Genomic DNA, 6,212 nt, shown 5'->3' on the forward strand with positions numbered 1-6,212 from the left:
GTAGAGTTCCCAAGAATTAATTGTAAGAGGTTTATGATGCCAATTTATATTCTTAAAAGGGTGTTCATTAGTGAATGAACAAAAACTGGCTGTATTGTAAGCACTTCTGTGATGGTGTGGGCCACAGTGCGAGAACCTCGCTGCACTTGCAGCTGGAGCGCGGCAGTGGCCAGGACACATAGAGGACTTGATGTGGCTCTCTTCTCCCTCCATTTGTTCACTTCACAGCCTTTTCTCAGTCTTTATGTTAGCAAGATGCCCGCGACTGCCAGCACAGCCCCACCCAGCTCCCTTTCCTAAGAACCCGACCCCCTACCCTCCTGCATAGTTCCTATCTGAAATTGGACGCATCTCAAATGGAAACAAGTCTTATTCATCCTCCCAAACCTGTTTCACCTCCAGTGTTCCTGGACCATTGGAATCCTGACTGTTCTCTGACATTTCCCCTCTTTCAAATCCAGTTCAGTATCTAAACCTGTTGACTCCATTTCCACTGTCACTTCCCACAGCCTGAAGGCCAAATCCTAACTTCTGCTGGGTTATTGCAAAGCCCCTCCTGAACCTCTTTGCATAAATGCAGCCCTCTCCCACAGAAGTGTTACACTGCAGTATGTACACCCCAGCAAAGTGCACTGCACATAGTAGATGTTCCATGTTGCTTGCTGAAATCTTCCTTTTGAATCTGTAGCTACATTTTTGAATATCCTCTAGCAGGCCTGCTGTGCCCTGTACAGACCTCTATCTTTATGCTCTTCCTCTCAGGCTCTTCCTAGTTGAAATTGTCTTGGGAATAGCCAGTGCTGGGGAAAAGCACATTAGGATGTCACACTGAGGCGCCACTGACTGATAATGGTTCACTCATGTGTATCCTGCTGGGCAGCACTTGTGTCTTCACGAGGATTCAGAGGCCACAAAACAGCAGTCTGTGAGCTCCAGGCGCCATTTACCCTGTTTCATGTGGCCTTCACAATGTCCTACATACTTCTGAATTGGATGCCAGCATTTCGAAATTAGTAGACTGATTTACACAAAAGATTTCTCTTGAGCAACCACAAGATTGGGCCACACTGAGCTGCTGTTCACGCAGGTTGGCGAACACACTGAGCTGAGAGGTGGTGCTAAGCACAGTGCCTGGCCCATAATATGCACTCAACAAATTTCTAAGATATGGAAAAGAAGGAAGCTCACAAAAGATGATGATGCTATTCAATATGGTTTCTTACTTCTACTGATAGCTCCTTTCACTTCAAAAAATACCTCAAATGCCATTTTATGATAGGGCCAAGTGACTTTTAAATACCATACTATTTTAAATATCTAGCTTAAAATGTATTCAACATCATCTAGCTTTTGTCTTTTAATCTTTTTTGTCTTAAGTTGTAATATTAATTATGTAATAGCTAAAGAATTAAACAATGATTTGAGGTCTTGATTATATAAGATGAAATATTTGTTTCTGTGATGATGTATTTATGTCCGATCTAATGTAGTTATCAGCCTTAAATACCCATGCCTTTCATGACAAGCAGTAAAACTTAAACCAAATATGTGCCTAATCCTTGCACATATTATTTTTGTTCTTCCACTGGCCAACTCTAACATCCACATTCTATTTTGTAGAGCTTGTGACATTCAAGAAAGATAATCTTCCTCTTTAGTACATTAAAAAGAACTTTCCTCTTTAGGAAGCAAGCTCTGGGAGGCAGAAACTGGGTTGGGTACAGTCTATGTTTTGCTCAGCTGCCCAAAGGCACAAACAATTGATGACGTACAAAGAGAAATACAAGAGATTTCCTAAAGAAAAGTGATGCATTCTTTCTTTTCTAGCATGATGTGGAAGAAAATGGCTGGTAGGTGTAATGACTATAATTTCTTAACAGTTATGATAAGTAAATGCTTCTGAGCTTTTTTAGCTTGGATAAATTGAACAGAAAAAAATGTTCATTACATGGAAAAATTTTATTTAAAAACATTATGCTAGTATAATTTCTTATCCAGAATGAAAAAAAGATGTCAGAAAAATTATGCCTTTGACTATGATAGAAAATGTGAAGTTTGAAATCAATCTCACCTCCCACATTAAAATTCAACCGAAACAGCATTCAAAGAGAATGTAGACTTAAAATTCTAGCGTGGGTGGTTAAGTGTTTGTAGCACATTCTGACTGTTCTTGTAGGTAGGCATTTCAATGTAATGGCAGAACATGTTAATTTGAAGGAAATTAGAACTTTAAATGACACTGTTAAATTAATTACTCATCAAAATTGATAGTCACCAAAAATGACCAATGCTTTCTCTCAAATTTTAAATAATTATAAGCAAATAAAAGAGGTCATAAAAACTTTATTTAAAACTCCACTCAGAGAACCAGAAAACAGGGAATCCTAGGTGGTTCATTAAGTTAAGTATCTGCCTTCAGCTCAGGTCATGATCTCCTGCAGAGGGCTCCCTGCTCAGCAGGGAGCCTGCTTCTCCCTCTCCCTCTGCCCCTCCCTGCCGCTCATGTTCTTGCTTGCTCTCTCTCCTAAATAGATAAAAATAGATAAATAAATAAATAAACTTAAAAAAAAAAAAAAAAAAAAAGAACCAGAAAGCAGAGCTCAGGGTTACTACATTAGCCAAAGTGAGGGAAGGGAGGTTCTGGAAAGAGTAGTCACAAAGGGAAACACCAAATTCTGTATACTTTGCCTAAATTGGCAGATGACCTCTGCACCATGCACATGTAGGGCAGATTCAAGCATCCCAGTTAAGGCTGAGGGAACTGAATGAGATTTCGGCTGCCACCATAACAAGAGACACAAAGTATGGAGTATGAATACAGCCAAAATAACTGCCTGTTAATACTTTGTCAACCACAGAAAACTTCTTCAGAGGAACATAACTGAATCCAGAATATATACGTTCCTTAAATATCTAGACTACAACTCAAAATTACTAGACATTTAACAAAGAGGAAAACATGACTCCTAATCAAGAGGAAATTACTGACAATTCCAAAATGATTTATATATTGGAATTAGCAGATAAAATGTGAAAGCCGCTATTATAGTTTTGCTCAAAGACGTAAAAGAAAATATGCCTTCATAAGTAAACAAATAGGAAATCTCATCAGAGAAACAGAAAGAACTGAATAGAAATTTTAGAATTAAAGGTACAATATCTGAAATAAAAAAAAAATCACTAGCCACTTCTAACAAGTGATTGGAGATAACACAGAAGAGAAAATCAGGGAACATAGAAAATAGATTATTCAATCTCAAGATCTGAGAGAAAAAAATGAAAACAAAACAAAAAAGGAGAAAGCCTCAGAGAGTTGTATATATATATTTGACTGGAGTTCAGGAGAATGAGAGAATAGGGAAGAAGAATATTTGGAGAAATAATAACCCCTAATTTTCCAAAGTAGGTGAAATACATAAACTTATAGATGTTAAAAGTTCAGAAAATACCAAGCGGGTTAAGCATGAAGAAAATTATGGCCAGACGCATCGTAATGAAACCACTGAAAGGCAAAAATAAAGAAGAGAAAAATGTGAAAGTAGTGAGAAAAAAAAAAAAAAGGCAAATTACATATAAGGAAACATCAAAGGAAGGAAAGATCTGAATGATGTCTGCTCCATCAGAAACAAATGGAGGCTGAGGACATGATCATTTTTAACAAAATCTCTGTGAGCAGCACATGGGGCTAAGACACTCTTTTTTAACCATTCTGGCAATATCTTCTTTTTAATGGAGTATTAGTCAATAACACTTCATGAAATTATTAATATAATTAGATTAAGGTCTCCCACTTTGTTTTCTGCACTTCATCTGAAAACTCTTTTGGAAATCCTTTATATTGTATGATAAAGGAGAGCAAAATAAAAAATGAGTGCAAAAATACAAGTAAAGTCTGATTATTAGATAAAAGCATTGTATCAGCATTAATTTCTTGATTTTGATAATTGTATTCCTATATAAGAGTCTATCCATGTTCTTAGGGCATGTACACTGACATGTGTAGGGGTAAAAGGGCATCATGTTTGTAATCTATTTTCATATGGTTCTGAAAAAAACATGTATGAAACAATGAAGTAAATATGGTAAAATGTTGATAATTACAGAATCTGGTTGGAGGAAACATGGGAATTTTTTGTACTTTCAAATTTCAAAATAAAACATTATAGAGTAAAAAGAGATGAGGTCAGAAATGAAATGTTCTCTAAATTCTAGTTGAGTGTGAATGATCAGCTTGTATGAAGGCTTTTTTTTTTTTTTTTAACTTAAGGAAAACAGACACCATCACCAATTTACATGAGTAAAATGAGGTCCCATTGACTTCCTTAAGGTCACATTATGATGTAAAAGTCCTGTTTCAGCAAAATAATGATGAAAATGATAAACTCAGATTTTCTTTCAAGGCTCAAGAAAGATTCTCAGTTGGTTAAGGGTCTTAGGCTCAAGTCATGATCCTGGGATGCGGGGGCTGGCTCCCTGCTGAGTGGGGAAGTGGGGAGTCTGCTTCTCCCTCTGCTCCCCCCTCCCCCTGCTCTGCTCCTGCCCTGCTTGTGCTCTCTCTACAATTGCTCTCTATCAAATACATAAGATCCTTTTTTTTTATTTTAAAGATGACATGTTAACTAACCCCCCCAAGGTAATAAAGGTAGAAATCAATCACCCAAAGCCCAACAGGATGCCTAATCCATATGGAGAACTGCACTAGCTACTGTTATTGTTCAGAGAGGTATCACCATGTCACACAGGACCAACACTGTCGAAATAGATATTTCAAAGTTCGTAAGTACTACATTTTCAACTAAATTCTAAGTACTTTTTCAAGCGAACTCTTTGGAGAAAGAATCTAATCACTCATCTTTTACCAGTAATGTTTTCACTCAGTTAATGTTGGTAAATGGTACAAACATAGCATTGACAGGCTAGTCGTCTAAGGAGACTTTCCCACGTATGTCTCTAGAACTTTTAGTTCACGGTTACCGACCTGGGTTAGGGCAGTAGACTGGCAAGGGCGGCTTCGAGTCTAAGGCTGAACCCCACCGTCACTAGCTGTGTGATCCCGGAGCGGCTGGCTCCTCTAACCTGCAATATCCGACAGTGGGACAGACAGGAGGATTCACGGGGATTACAATGTGGAACGTGACCCCCGTAACAAGCATGAAAATCACTTTAAAAAATATCTTAAAAGGGTTATCATCACCTAAATGTTTGCATTCTTAAACAGAACAGGGCTGGACTTCACCTTGAGAGATGATTTGGTTTAGAAAGCCCATCACCACAATGATACGACCAGGACTTTTAAATCCATTTGCTTAAAATGACCTAACTGCCAAAGTTTCAACGGTGTCCCTGGCACGCGGGAGCTGCACGACCCGACCCTGCGTGGCCTTCCCTGCTGGAAAAATCATGCCTTGGACTAGGATAGAAAATGTGAAGTCTGAAATCATCTCACCCCCCACATCACAATCCAACCAAAACAGCATTCAAAGAGAACGTAGATTTAAGATTCCGAGCCGCCGCGGCCAGGCCGTGCTGGCTTTCCCACCGCCGTGCCGCGTCCTGAACGTTAGTAGAAACAGCTCGTGCGGGGACATTTTTAACACCGAGGATTTCTCCAGCTTCTCCTGCCACACTGGCGAACCGCCACAGTCAGCATATTGCCCCCCCGTGGCTTCCCAGGGCCTGCGACCCCGAGGGTCCCTCCCGGAGCCGCCCGAGTTTTCCTCCGACGCTGGGGCTGCGCACGCGCCCGGCCCAGCACCCGACCCCCGGCCCCCGGGACGAGGGCTGCCGGCCCCGGTCGCTCCCGCACCCCTCGGGCCGTCCTCGGGGCCCACAGCGACGGCGAGCGAACGAGGGGCGGAGTGGGGAGGGGGCAGGACCCGCCGGCAAGTTCCTGCTCCCGCGCCCTCTGGAAATCCCAAGGGGCCCTCCCGGACCGACACCGCGCGCCGTCCACCCTGACACGCATCTCCCCTCGCCGAGATTGACTCCTTCGGCCTTCCGTTTTCCTCTCGGGGGAGGGAGGGACTTCCGGTTTCTCTCCGAGTGGTTTCCGGCAAGAGCTGATGGGCCGAAAAGAAGGCGGCACACGGGTCGGCCGGCCACTCGGGGCAGAAACAGGGAACTCGATGCGCTTTCGCTAAACCAGTTCCGGGACCCTGTTTCTTGGTCGTGGTGTCCGGCGCTCGGGCCACCACGGAGGCGACCTGGGAACC

Source organism: Vulpes lagopus, chromosome 24 (genome assembly GCF_018345385.1).
Source record: "Vulpes lagopus strain Blue_001 chromosome 24, ASM1834538v1, whole genome shotgun sequence".
NCBI lineage: Eukaryota > Metazoa > Chordata > Mammalia > Carnivora > Canidae > Vulpes > Vulpes lagopus.